This window comes from Bactrocera latifrons, unplaced genomic scaffold (assembly GCF_001853355.1).
Source record: "Bactrocera latifrons isolate USDA-ARS-PBARC rearing strain unplaced genomic scaffold, ASM185335v1 scaffold_450, whole genome shotgun sequence".
NCBI classification, from domain to species: domain Eukaryota; kingdom Metazoa; phylum Arthropoda; class Insecta; order Diptera; family Tephritidae; genus Bactrocera; species Bactrocera latifrons.
Genome location: NW_017537102.1, coordinates 120,359 through 136,288, shown reverse-complemented (window position 1 = coordinate 136,288; position 15,930 = coordinate 120,359). Strand labels below are relative to the sequence as shown.

The following is a 15,930-nucleotide window of genomic DNA, read 5'->3' as shown; positions in this document are numbered from 1 at the left end:
TTCTTTCGATTGAATAAATTTAGGGCAAGCATTTGAGGACGAGGGGTGTTCACCAGCGCAGTTAGCGCAGTGAACTCTGGTGCAATCAGAAGGTGGAGAGTGGTTAGGAGGAAGGTTGCAAATGACACAGGAAGGAGTTTTTTCGCAGTGTTTAGCAGTGTGTCCTAATAGCTGACAAGTTTTGCAGCGCATAGGATTAGGGTAGTACGGACGGACATCTAGGGTTCTCCAGGCTACTTCAATTCTGTTAGGAAGTGTATATTTATTGAATGTTAATAATACGGCACCAGTAGGTACACGAACGTCTTTAACCATTTTGTTAAACTTATGAACTGCAGAGACACCTTGATCCTTGAGACCTTCAATTATTTCACCGTCGCTAAGTTGGCAAATAAAGGGGGCATAAATTGTGCCCTTGACTGAGTTAAGGGTGCTGTGAAGAGCGACTTCAACAGCACCTGCACCGGGTAGATTCTTAGTGAAAAGGAATTTATCAGCAATTTTTTGATTTTTTACGAGGAGGAGTAGGCTGCCATCGCGAAGTGACGAAGTGTGGTTAATATCTTTACTGATAGATTGAATACCTTTATAAATCGCGAAGCAGGAGATGGATGTAATAGGTTTACTGACATCCCGCGACTTAATGACGAGGTATTTGGGGTCATCCTTCTTTGTTATGGGGAGTTCCGGAAATAGTTCCAACGTTGATTGTTCAGGCTTTTTTTCTTTTRGTCTTCTGGGCTGAGGATAATAGGGCAAACCTATTATCGCCCAGATTGTTGGCCCCAGGGGGCATTGTGAAAATATTACTATTTATGTATGCAAAAATGTATTAATGTAGCACAAGTTAACAATAAGAAAATAAACACAGCGGGAAATAAACAGTAAAAAAGTTTTTTGTGCACAACTGTAAAGTAGCGTTATAAAACAGACACCGCTAGAATGCAGATACTCAACGATAGCACAAGCGAGAGAAAAAATGCGACCGTACGGTTTGAAAACACGATTACGAATGATACCAAATATATACGGATCAAATGTATATAAATTATGTGCCGAGTCGGTTGCACATAGAAAACAAACGAATCTCTAGGCGTAAATTTGTTTACATTGGAATTAGCATTATTTTTCTCATTTAACACTGAAAATGTTCAATTCTGCTATTTTCGTGGTGAAACACGCTTATAATTTGTCTGTGGTGAGACTGGCTCATGTCTGCCGAGTACCCCTTTGAAAGGTTATGATATTTGAAACGTGAACCTTCTCTATGATAAACGTTCTCTGCATCCTGCATACGAACAGATATATGTATGTATATGTATATGAGAACTAGATGCTCATTTAGTTTACATCATAAGTTGTTTTTATATCGTGTTAAACAATTTTTAACATGCTGTATCTGAGCAGAAATATTGAATGTATAAATGCGCATATGTACATATGTATATTAGAACTATGCCCACTTTTATAGATTACGGAACACAGATGTATAATTAGTTTGCACTATAAATTGTTTTTATATGGCATTAAACAATTTTATACATCCTGCATCCGATCTGAAATGCACATATATATATTAGAAATATATTCACTTTTATATAGTATGGAAGACATTTGTGGTTTTTATTTTAAACAATTTCAAACGTCCTGCATACGAACAAATATCTTGGACGTACAAATGAACATATTTCATTACATTTGTAACCGAACAGTTCGCTTCAGTTTAAAGATTTTACGTCTTTTACATATAGAATGTATATGCATGTAGATTGGTTTTGGTTCCAGTGGGACCAGGCTTTTCAGCTGAGCTCTAAGCTACCGGGGGGTCGGCAGGTCGCGAATAGCCGGACGGCCTGTAGTAGCAGGTTAGTTGTGAAATAAGTTATAACGAATAAGCAACCCGCGACGAGGAGCGGCAGAAGTGGAGGATGCGGTATGATGAGCCGATGAAACCCCTGCGACAGAGGCGAGTCGATACCGCCTCTTAAAAATAGGTGTCCCCCCCATCATGCATGGGCATGATGGGTAATACAAAAATCCAGGCGCGACGGACTCACAATGAGCTGCTTCCTGGTCAGCGTCTGTTCACCACATTAGGTGCGGCTGCAAACATGACCGGTCCATACCGGGGCGCACTGGGAGTCCCACGAAGCACCATCAGATGTTYTCCCACTGATGGTGTGGAAAGGGTGATGTGAGCTGCTCTACCGAAGTGTTAGCCACGATGTGAATCAGTAACCAGCCCCTTCGGGCCTTGGTCAGGAAGTGTCCATTGGACGCAGAACTAGTAGACTACGTTGCTCCCAGCGAGCGCCGGTTCGTCTGCGTATTCCGGGATCGGTAAAGCGAAGGACAGGCCTCAGGGAACTGGAGAAGGGGTATCGTCCTGAGGGTACAGCCGTTCCTGTGTATTTCGGCCCACCCCCCTGCACACGATACGCTGGTAAAACTGATTAATGGAGAAAACAATGGAAAAAAACAAAAACGACAACAACAATAGCAGCAACAAAAACATGGAGTACCTAGGGATGGATCCCTTTAAGAGGGCCTCGCGATTGGCCAGATCGCCTGTAAATGTGCTATCGCTGGAAAGACCTGCGCGAGCCAAATATTCACCCCCTGCATTGCAGGAAAATATGCCACCACTAATGGGACTAGGCAAACTACGCAGTTAGTAGAAATGATACAGAAGTTAGCGGATATGATGTACCCACCACAGCGTTCCATCGACAACCCCATGCGGGAGCTACTTAGTTCAAGGAGGAGCACGCCTGACTGGGTGAATTAAAGCGTAACGTGTCAAGCTAGACAAAGGATGCTAGAGCCAAACCAGCTACAGACGAAGAATGGGTCATGGTTCAGAAAAGGACACAGAAAAAAAGATTAAGAAGAATGCAAACACGACACAACGTCTTGGACCTGATACTATCGTGATTGCAAAAGTTGGAGAAATTACGTACGCATTCATTCTGTAAGAACTTGGCAAAAATGTCTCGAGAGTAAAAAGACAGCTAAAGGAGAGATTCTTCTTGAATTAAAGAAGGAGCAAACAGGAAGTACCGATGAATATAAAGAAGGGATTAGCAGAATACTGGGCGACCAGTCACAAATCAAAACATTGAAGCAAGAAACCACAGTGGGGTTGCGGGACCTGGACGACATCACTACAAAAGAAGACATAGCGGAAGCAATCCGATTAGAAATTAAAGAACTTGGCCTCCTTAATGTATCAGCAAGAGAAACCATCAGAGCGGCCTTCCTGCGCAAGAAGCAAAATATTTGCTACAGGCTCAGAAGAGCAAGATCGGCTGGACAATATGCAGGATAAAGGAGAAAGCTCAACTGAAGAAGTGCTTTAGGTGTTTCGAATATGGACATGTGGCGAAGGCATGCGGCAACTTGGGAGACAGGAGCAAGTGCTGTATTAAGTGCGGAGAATAGGGTCACTTTGGGAAATCCTGTACTAATGAGCCCTTTTGCATTGCGTGCTAAAAGAGTAGAAAAGCGAACACCGAACACCAAATTGGGGGCCGAAAATGTCCCATTTACATAGCAGCGTGTAGTAAAAACATAAGGTGAAGATCCTGCAAATAAACAAGAACCACTGTGAGGCGACTCATGAGCTATTAACGCAAACGGTGTATGAATATAGTATTGACGTAGCAATAATTTGTGAACAATACAAAAATAAAACGATTGGCAAGTGGATCTCAGATACCACAAAAAAGGTAGCAATATGGGCATGTGGAGACAAAACGTTCCAACACAAACCAGTAACTTATTACACAAGAGCGAAAACACATGGGATCAACTTCTCCAGCTGCTACATACCGAAAAGTATCCCACTCGACGAGTATGAAAAAATACTTGACGAACTTGTGGAAAACGCAATGACAACTACACCAAACATAATTGCGGGGGACTTCAATGCGTGGGCGATGGAATGGGGAAGCAAAGCCCGAGAGGAAGGGCACTGCTTAAAGTCTTTGCGGTGCTAGACGCTGCACTGCTGAATACAGGGATAAAGAACGCCTTTAAAAAGAATGGACGTGGCTCCATTATCGACGTATCCTTTGGGTAAGCGATATATATAAAGAGAGTGATCACCTGGCTATATTAATAAATATAAGGAAACCCACGCAAGGACTACGTAGAACCCCTTGTCGCCAACGAGTGCAGTCCATAGGGTGGAGGATCGAAACACTTGACGTGGAACTTTTCTAATTTATGCTGGACGATAAACTGAAGGAATATAGTGACGTAGAACTCCAAGCCAAACTGCTGGTAGAACACATATATAAAGCCTGCGATGCGGCTATGTTCAGAAAGAAGCAAACATCCCATAGAAAGTCGGTATACTGGTGGAACAATTAAATCGCATATGCAAGTTTTCTTGTCTTTCTAATTTTCGCTCTGCCATTGTCAGCTTTCTGCCTATAATTTTAGTTTTGTTATATATCCGCTTCAGTTCTCGAGCCATTATGTCTGGCCGCATTATCCCAGATACCGTGCGGAACGCGCTAATAGTTCTAATTGCTCTTAGCCGGAACACTGATTGTGCCATTCTTGCATAKGTTTTTTGCATGAGCGCTGGTCCCCATACAGATGCGGCGTACATTACGATTGACTGGCTAAACTTGGCCAAAAGTGCTCTGCTGCTTTGTTTTGGACCTCCTATGTTGGCCATAATTCTGGTTAGGGCCACATTTACATGGACAGCTTTTTCGCAGACTTTCTCAATGTAAGCTTTGTAGCTGTCTCGCGTCGATCATTACACCAAGGTACTTCAATGCTGATTACGTTGTAATACTGAGTCCGTCAACGTTAAGGTGCTTCGGTTGTTTGTTTCTCAAATTGAAGTTTGGTGTTATTTAGCCAGAGTTTTATTTTCGGTACCATCTCACTACATATCCTCTGAATTTGGTGGAGTTCTTTGGCCACTATGGTTACCGCTATATCATCAGCGTATCCGATAATCTGTACTTCCTTAGGCAGCGGGAGGCGTAATATTCCATAAACAGGACATTCCATAAGAGTGGACCCAGTACAGAACCTTGTGGCACACCACCAGTTACCGTTTACTCTTTTGGACCTTCGTCTGTGTCATAGAGCAGCGACCTTTCGGACAAGTAGCTCTGTATGATGTTCAATAAGTAAATTGGTATTTTTTTCGCCTGTAACGCACACAGTATGTGGGGCCAGTACGCCGAATCACATGCGTTTTTCACATCGATCATTATAACCGCGCAGAATTCTTTATTGCTGTACATCCATCTTTATCCTTATATGGCATTTTCCGAAATACCTGTGAGCTTGTTAATTGCGTCAACAGTTGAGCGTTTTTTGCGGAAGCCGTACTGGTTATTTGATAGGCTGCATGCTTCCCCTTCACCGTAACTTTCTAGTCGGACACAGATAATCCACTCCAGCATTTTTCCCATTGTGTCGATCATGCATAGTGGTCGGTAGGAGCTCGGTTCCCCTGCTGGCTTATTTGCCTTCTGCAATAGCACTAGATGTTGCATTTTCCATATCTTGGAGAAAATTCCGTCTCGTAGGCATCGTGTAAAAAGCTCCACAAATGGTTTCGATTTATATTTCACTGCGAGCTTCAGGACTTCAGCAGCTTGTAGCACTTCGAGGTCACTTACTGGAGCTGCATCTGTGGGCTCCCCTTTTTCGAGAAGTAAACTTCCACCTTCTTGGCTTTGTTTAGGAAATAGCGTTTCTACCACATTTCTTAGCAAAGAGGGACAGGTTGGTGCTTGCCCCTTGCCTCCTCCTATCCTTCCCATTACTATTTTATACGCCTCTCCCCATGGGTTTTCATTTACTTTTTCACATAACATTATCAGCCCTGTCATGCAATCCATCGTAAACTGTTTTTTCGGGAAAGTTACGAAACTGCTATCATGCAATTCGAACAGTTCGGAAAGTAAGTTCGAAATTCGTAGAGTTGCATTCACTGAATTCACTCGGAACGGAAAATTTTTAAGTTTAGCGGAATTTTTGTACGACAGGTTTGTGCTAACTGAGAAAAAAAAGTTAAAAAAAGAAAAATGTAAGTTTTAATTTAATTGAAACTATAACATAGTTTTTATCATTAAAATAATATTTAATTCAAACTATAATATAGTTTTTATCATTAAAATAATATTTAATCCGATATCCGCTGGTCCAAAGTAATTACCAGAAAGCAACAATGTGCACTAATGACTGAGCTGTTACAGCAAAAACCAGAAATGGCGCAGGGTTTTACCAAGTGCCCAAAAGAAGAAGTGGCAGCTTTTTGGAACAACATGGCCCAAGAGCTGAACAGTGTTGGTCCGCCTATCAAGGATATTTCCAGCTGGAAGAAGGTAATATAATAAATTTGTAGATTTTATTGTTGTAACAGGATAGTTTAAAGCTTGTTTGACTTATTTTTTATTAGGTATGGCTTGACTGGAAGGCTTACATTAAAAGGAAATTGGTTGAGAATAAAAATGAGCAGTCAGCTACTGGTGGCGGCAGAAACAGGCAGCACCATTTCAATGAATTGGAAGAAGCGGTGATAGCACTAACGGCATTGGAAACCAGTTCAAGTGGTATTGCGAATACAGTAAGCATCGGCTTACCTATTGTAGCAGACGTGGGCAATGAGACAGAGGCAGACGTATCGATGCCATCAGTGACTTGCAGTCCAGCACTGCCTATACGTACTATTAGGCCACCGGAAAAAAGGACAACCGATTTATTAAAAGAACCACTTGATATTCAAAAAGAATTCCAGGAATGGTTCTGGACAAGTTGGACGACCTTTCATTACGTATGCGACGAGTAGGCAGAGCATTGGAAATGCAAAATGATTTAAAAAAAGCGGAAGTTGAAGAATTTAAAAGACACAACATAGCTATGGAAAATTTGGTAGCTGCTAAAAATTCAATTAAACAGCAATTGTTAGAGGTAGAAGAACAAAAATTGCAAGCCATGACAAAAAATAATTAAATGAATTAAATAAATACTGAATTAAAACTATAAATATTTTGTGTTAATATTTATTTAGGATATTATACTCGTGTAAGTGTTGCCCATATAGTTTCACTGATTTGAGAAGCTGCATCATTATAAGTTGATGAAACAATTTCATTACTTTCTGTAAAAATATTTGGTTCTGGTTCCGAATTATTTTCAAAACTTTCATCATTCACGCGATAGTGAATGCAAACGTTGTGTAACGCTGCCGCAACATTAACGATTTGAGATGCCTTGAATGGCTCGTAGTGAAGCTCACGAGCACCCAAAAGACATCTAAATCGATTTTTAAAAACTTCTATGATTCTTTCAACGATATTTCTCGCTTTTGCTTGTATTTTATTATATATCTATCTTCTGGGCTTCCTGAGGGAGGGGTACGGAATGGTGTCATTAACCATGGTTCTAAGGCGTATCCAGCATCTCCTGTACAAATATTAAATTTTGGGAATTTTTTGTAATATATACATATGTTTGTATGTATAATACCCAAAAGCCAAGTGTTTCGTTCACCATCGAGGTACTTTTTCTTATGAAAATAACAAGCATTGCTGACATTCCATATGTGGGAGTCGTGATTGCTGCCAGGAAACTGAGCATTCACATAACGTATTTTCATTTTATTGTCATATATCTGCAAAATATTGATTAAGATGTTTGAAATGCGAATTTGTCACCACACTTACAATCATGGCATTGATACTAAAGTATACTTTGCGGTTATAATAGAGAAACCTACTTTAGTTGGAGCAACGATTTTAATATGTGTCCCGTCTACACACAAAATCGCGCCTGGAAATCCGTATTTCTGAAAAAAATCCTTTTTCGCTTCACTTTTTTCAACGTTACTTAACTCGAGGTTTATCCACTGAGGGCACAAATGGGACTGAAGCRATCCCAATACTTCTTTTAAGATGCAACAAAATGTTGACTGAACCATTGCAATATCGAAGTCTTTACCCACTCCATGTTGATAGCCTCCTTCAGCTAAAAACCGTAAAACCGAAGACAATCGATAAAGTAAAGATATAGATGACGATCTTGAAGAACTTGCATTCCTCTCTAGAACATCGAGGACATACGTTAAGTCCACCTTATTTAAGCGATAGTTTTTWATAAACCTGTTTTAGAAAAATAATTTTAATAAAATTTAACAATGAATTTTTGAACTGTACATTGTTTCGTCCATATCGAAAGGGTTGCTCTTGTCCCTCAGGGATTTTCGGTGAATTTTTATATCACGCCGACTTCTCTCACGTTCTTCCTCAAGCAACATAAATAAAAACGTTAGCGAATACATATTTTTTTCGTAAAATCAATTTGAATATAAACGATTTCACTTTTATTAATCAAAGTTTTAATTTTTTCTTCTACACAGCTGATTTCGAAATGATAGCAAATTATGCGTATTCGTAACGGACATTCGTATTCGTAGCTTCGCTACGATGGATTGCGTGATAGGGCTGTATATCTTAATCTTAAATTATGCAAATTACAATAAATTCTACAATCACTAAAATATTACACACAAAAGCACAACCAAAAAAAAAAAACTAATTGATTGAAATATACATTATCGAGCTACATGTTTTTAAGCTGCAAATTTACTCATTTATAACTTGCTCACCTGAATTGGTTTGTAATCCTTAATATGATGATATAGAAATACTCCGAGTTTTCTGCAATATTAAAAGTTTTAGGTATACAAACCACAATGCTTGCCATATTGGTCCTGTTAGCTTTGCTGTTTTCTTTATCAATAAATAGTATAAAATAAAGTCGCTTTTCTGTCCCTATGTTCCTTATGCTTAAATTTTTAAAACAATGCAACGGATTTTGATGCTGGTTTTTTTTAATACAAGTAGATAGATTGATTGAAGAGGAAGGTTTATATGTATAAAGACATTCAATAAAAGGCTGTTATTTTTTAGGTTTCTAATGTGATGTCGTAATTAATTAAATTTTTGTCGTTTACATTGAAATCATAAGCTTAAGATCCAGCTCTCAAGAAAGTAAAAACTTTACATAATAAAACGCTTAAGAAATGGTCAAGAAAATTTTCTGCGGTTATCTTCTTGCGGTAAATTTTCTTGTGCTAGTATGCAGCTCTAAAGAAATCTAGTACTAATTTTTAATAAATTTTTTCAATAAAATGCGAATATGACTAACCTGGTTTTGCGAAGAAACATGAAATCACCATTTGTTTCTTGAAGGAAATTCAAAATAATAAAAATTGTTATTATAAAGTAAAGTTCATTTTGAAATTTTATATAAAAATGGCAATGAAAATATTTATGCACTTACACACATAAGTATATTTTCTTTTTTTATTTTCTTGCTCTTCTAATGTGGATCATTCACAATGCGTAACTAGTTGTCAAAATTAGTTGACTGCAGCTCAAGAAATAATGATTTTTTTCTTAAGCAATTAATTAAGAGGGCTAAACCCTAAGAGATTTATCAAAATAATGTGCTTAAGTATTGTACACATTGTAAATGTCTACAGAAAACTCCGCGATGGTAAACTATGTCTATCTCTGAATATACCGCAATAACATTTTTTTGAAATTTGGTTTTTACGTGAAATAATAACTAATTTTCGAAGCGATTTGAACCAATACAGGCATTAATACTTATCCAATTCAATATCTTAAACACATTGCTGATTTAATATAGATCTATATGGCATATGATTTAAGGGGGTATTCTGGTTTAGAAGCCCGAATTTTAGGGCATATATAATCCTAGAAAAAAAGTCTAAAACTACTTTGACTATCGAGTTTTTTAAATGCTTTTTATTGATATTCTAAGGATACAAAATATAATTAATAAAGTTTATGTAAAAAATTTAATTTAAAAAAACTGCAGGTTGGTGTAATGGAGACTGATGAAAAAATGGCCTATCCTATTGTGTAGGATATAAATCCTTTCGATGACCAAAAATTAAAATTTATGCGAAATCCGTGAAGAGTAAAAGTGTAGTTATCGCACTACGCAACGTTTTTGAAAAAAAAGATTTGGTACAAAAAGGTGAAAAGGTTTGAAAAAAAAGGTTAGTGTTTTCCCTGTTTCCTTGTGGTTCGGAATTTTTTAAAAATAAAAAAAAATCTATCGTAAGCTCTTGTGCGATATTATAACGTATAAGAAAACTCTGTGTAAAACTTCATGTGAATCGATTGAGTAGAACTTGAGATATGTATCATGCACACCGTTTCTAGAAAAGTAGTTATGAGAGAAACGAATTTAAAGTTTTCATCGGCAGCGAAACGGTTTTGTCGGCGCGTCACAAAATTAGCTGTAACTCGGAAAATAGTTTGAATTTCGAAAAATTCTCTTAGGGACATTTTCTTGAAGGGCTATACCACAAAAATATAAAAATCGATTTTTTTCGAATTTTTAAACCAGAATACCCCCTTTAATGAATATTTTCGAAGATAGTACAGATTTAAAAATTGCGAGACGTAGTGTTTTGCGGCGGTACTGACCGGCCGAGCTAGGGTGGAGAGTGCCTATTAATAGCGCGTAGGACTCCGCTGTTCTCAATATAGCACTTGGACTTTAGCAGCGATCGGGCGCGTCGGATATTTAAACGGAAACAAATGGCAGCTTTTCGGCGTATATAAAACTTACAGTGAATGGTCACTAAGCGGTCCACTCAAACACCTGTTGCCAATGGCTAATCAGAAATTAATGGGGTTATTTCAAAATGTGGTTTTGAATATTACGCAAGTTATATAAGCCACATTATCATTAAAATTTGCCTTATGAAAATGTGTGTCACCGTTGTAGGTAATGAAAATGGAATGAGCAAAGAGCTGGAATGTGTTGATCTGGGAGCAAATTAGACCTAGGGGTGAAACTGATGAACCCCGGCAGTTCCTATGCCGTGTAAAGCTACAACGCATGATATCACATGAGGTGATTCGGGTCGGACGAATTCGCTCTCTATGCCTAGATTTCCCTCTACGTTCACAGTGAAATGGCAATTACGTCACTTAATAAATAGCTACAATTTTTACAGGACGGAATCAAATCATTCAAGACGTTAAGCAAACAACCGTCTGAAAATTTAACAAATCCTGCATAACCATAACAAATTTTTCCATGAATTTAAGTCCGAGGATATGCCCGATGTTGCAAAAACAGAATCCGCACCGCTGGCGGCCGTCAAGGTGGCGGCTGTGGTTACATGAGCTGACCCCACAGTACCGAGAAATGTCGTATTGCGGAATTTTAATGACTCTCTCGCCAGAATTGCAAGCACCCACTGATATTATAATGGTCTACAGTACCCTTTGATTTACTGGAAGTTAATTCTCTCAAACCAAAACAAATAAAAAAAATGACCTGCATCGACATTTACTCATTCTTTATAATGGTCCGTGAAAACAATTCTTGGTGGATATGTTTGTAAAGATAGAAAGCGAGCGACTGCGCTACATAGCTCTGAATCAGCTACGAACACTTCGAAGACGCCATTGCAATCGACGGTAATGTCAACCCAAAAGACTTGGGTTGCATGGTGATCTCAGTCGGGTGTGAGCACCATAGATAACTTGATACGAGACTCTTTGGTTCGAGAGAGAGCGGTCAAAACTCGCATTTTTTATAACATATAACAAAACACCAAATTAAACACTTTGGAAATGCATACATAATAATAACATAAACATTTGTATTGTTAAAATATGTTCGCACAGTTCAATGAAATTTCATTTCTCACTAATTTCGTCAAGTAATTATAGCGCTGCTCTTCTGGCATCCCGTCTTTTTCACTAACTGCTGGTTGGCGGCACCCTGTTTGAGTTGTGTTGCCAGCTCAGAAAACAGATCAGGGTGCCGTGCCAGCTGATAAGCGAGAGAGCAAGAAAAGAGATTCTGACCAAGTTATCTATGGTGAGAATTCAAGCAGAACGCGCGTGTAGCACCGCTTTATCACAAAACAAAGTAATTTCATAAAAATAATAGAAAAAAATCAATATACGATATTGTTAATCTGCACCTAAAAGCCAGCATTTCAAATGAATCAATCTAACAACCTAAGCGATCACTTCATAACTGCGACAATATAGCAGCCCTGATACTCAATTTGCAATACTGTCGCTGATGCTCAGCTGATACTTAAGCAAAATAATTGCAACATTTTGAATTTTTTAATAAATATAGCGATAGATAATTTTGAAAGCAGTGACAATAACTTGCTGTTCAAGTATGGAAAAAATAGAAAACAAAATATTTTAAGAAAGAGAAAGCGGTAGCTCGCTAAAATTTCAAAAAAGAAAAAAGAACAGTGACGAAGGCGACAAAGGTTTGGAAAACAATTCCATTATACCATGATATTTCACGCATTTTCGCATGACTCGTGGAACATTTTCTTTTTGGAAGTACCTGATAAATAAATTAATTTGTCTTAGGACTTGAAAAAAAAAACGTTAGAACCTTTTTGGTCAACACCACATGGGAAATATTCCTTGGAACATTCCTTGCATATGATTCTTGGTAAGCTAAGCAATAGTAGTCACATATCGCGAGGTTGCCGATAGATTTAATGCTGGAAAAGGAACTGCCCACGAACTTTTCCTCAAAACAATGAAGACAATCTGCAAATCTAAAAAGGAAATATGTTGGCCGTCAGTTTCACAGCAGGAAAAAATAATGGAAAACTTTCAAACAAGACGGCTAAACTCATTCCATTTTGTTTTCAGATGCTTAGATGGAACGCATTTCAAAATTAACACTCCTCAAACAGTTACATATAGTTATTATGACTGCAAAGGAAATTTTCCAGTTAGTATGCAGGTATGTACTTGGCTAATAGATCTGCTTTAAGATAGGTGTTATATAGGGTATATATTCAATTATTTAGGCCATATGCGACAGTAAGTTCAGTTTTTTGGATATGTTCATCGGCTACCCAGGTAGCTGTCATGATGCCAATGTATGGAAAAACAGTCCACTTTACAAAGGGATCACATCTGGACAAATAAAACTTGCGAAAGATGCAATTATTCTAGCCGATATATCCTGTATTCAAGATACTTAATATCCTGTTTCAAGATACTTAATTCTTGTTTCCAGATCCTGTTTCAAGATACTTAATTGTTCCTTTAGAGATAACGGACACCTTTCCAGAGAGGAAAAACAATTGAACTATTATATGAGTTCAACACGAGTATTTATCGAGCAAACGTTTGGAATTTTCAGGGCTAAGTTGAAGGAATTATCAGATAAAATAACTTGAAAATGCTATTTATTTCATAAAAGTATTTTTTAATATTGAACATACATATGTACATATCAAATAAATGATTAATTCATTGAAATTTTGTTATATCAGTTAATTTAATTAAAAACACCTACCCTAGAATACTAAACCATTTTCTATTGTTTTTTTTTTAATAAAATATTAGTCAATTAATAAATATTTGTTTTATTGAAAATCGGAACTCATTCTTATGCTTATAATAATAATATATATTATATTATTATAAACAAAAATTTTATTATAAAATGAACACTTTTTATTTTTGGCACAATCCCTTGCCGCAAATCCAGCATCTGGTCTTTCCGCGCTTCTTCTTTAAAAAAAATCCAATGTTTCATATGTAATAGTTTTTGGTCGTTTTTTTCAGCTGACACCTTCTGCCTGGCTTTCTTCCACGCACCTTTCCTCCGCACTCATTCCACTTTCAACTAAAGCTCACTACAATAGCTCTGGAGGTTCCTTATGGGAGGCTCAAAGGAGTGCATATTTAAAAAAGCGTTGTTAAAATCTTTGAAATATTCCCACGTCGTGGCACCTCGACCTGTCGTGTCGTTACGTTTTTGAATCCTTTTATACGTCGCAAAAAAATTTTAAAATTTCCTTTGCATGAATTCTTTTGTTGGCGGATTTATAAAACGCATATTTTCGAGGACCATACCCCATAGGACGGAATTTTTCCTTTTCCCGTCAGCAATTCCGGCCCCAAGTCAAGTCGAGACCTAATAAGCAATTGCGTAACCAGCGAATTTAATTTTGCACTGAAAATATAAATCACGATAACGTACTTTCCCCTATTCAAGTGAATATAATAATTAATATATATTATTAACCACCAACCAGATCGATCATGTTGTGATAGACGGAAGACACGTCTCCAGTGTTTTAGATGTGCGTGCACTCCGAGGTCCTAACATCGACTCGGACCACTATCTTGTTGCAGCCAAGATTCGCACCCGCTTATGTACAGCAAAAAACGCACGCCATCAAACACAAGGAAGTTTCGACGTCGAGAAGCTGCAATCACAACAGACATCCGAACGATTTTCTACTCGGCTTGCACTCCTGCTCTCTGAGAGCACTCGTCCACAACTCGGCATAAGGGAACTGCGGGACGGCATTTGAAACTCCTTACGTACAGCTGCAACCGAAACCATTGGTTTTCGGAAAGTGCAAAAAAACAGCTGGTATGACGAGGAGTGCCGTGTCCCAACGGAAAAAAAGGCTGCCTACCCCGCAACGTTACGATCGATCACAACACGTGCGGGATGGGATAGATACCGAGAGTTGAAGAAGGAAACGAGACGCATTTTCAGACAGAAAAAGAAAGAGGGCGAAATGCGTGAGTACGAAGAGCTTGATAAGCTGGCTGACAGGGGTAATGTTCGAAAATTCTACGAAAAAATGCGGCGGCTTACAGAAAGTTTCAAGACCGGAGCATACTTTTGTAGTACCGCCAGAGGTGACCTAGTGAGCGATGCCCAAAATATACTTCAATTACGGAGGGAACACTTCTCCAGCCTGCTAAATGGCAGTGAACGCACAAAGCCTGGAGAAGGCGAACCCGATTCCCTAATCGATAACGAGCCGACGTTCCATTTCCCGACCGAAGAAGTTCGAATAGCGATTACCCGCCTAAAGAACAATAAAGCGGCGGGGCCGATGGATTGCCGGTCGAGCTATTCAAACGCGGCGAAAAAATGATGAGGATTCATGCATCAGCTTCTTTGTAAAATATTGTCTAACGAAAGCATTCCCAACGATTGGAATTTAAGTGTGCTATGCCCAATCCTCAAGACGGGAGACGCCACAATCTGCGCCAACTACCGTGGGATAAGCATATAAGGTTCTATCGAGCGTATTGTGTGAAAGATTAAAGCCCACCGTCAACAAACTGATTGGACCTTATCAGTGTCTCTTCAGACCTGGAAAATCAACAACCGACCAGATATTCACCATGCGCCAAATCTTGGAAAAGACCCGTGAAAGCAGAATCGACACTCACCACCTCTTCGTCGATTTCAAAGCTGCTTTCGACAGCACGGAAAGGAGCTGCCTTTATGCCGCGATGCCTGAATTTGGTATCCCTGCAAAACTTATACGGCTGTGTAAGCTGACGTTGAACAGCACCAAAAGCTCGGTCAGAATTGGGAAGGACCTCTCCGAGCCGTTCAATACCAAACGAGATTTCAAACAAGGCGATACCTTATCGTGCGACTTTTTCAACCTGCTTCTGGAGAAAATAGTTCGAGCTGCATTACTAAATAGCAGAGATGTTAATAATCGATTAATAATCTTAATCATTAATAATTTGATTAAAATATTTTCATAACTTGATTAACTGATTAAATTAAGATAAAATGCTATTTCTTTTTTAATTAGTGATTAAAGGGAATTTATTTATTTATAAATGTGAACAAAAAAAATAATACAGTTATTTTATTTCACGAAGAAAAGGAACACTGGCTGCCAGGACCTTCGGCTCGCTGGTGAATCTAAGGCTAGGTGACTAAAATTAAGTTCTATTGTCCACGCTCTATATATTTAAAATCTTCATAAAATCTATATACATGCTTAAGTGAAACAAAAACAAAGTTCTTATCTAAGCTAGGTAGGATGTCATATTAAATGTTTTAGACCGCATTTATCCAGAT

General features: G+C 38.4%; 1 pseudogene; it reads left to right on the top strand.

Moving 5' to 3' along the window:
• The first annotated feature begins 6,212 nt into the window (after positions 1-6,212).
• LOC108973062 lies at positions 6,213-11,207 on the top strand (annotated as a pseudogene).
• Positions 11,208-15,930: the final 4,723 nt, after the last annotated feature.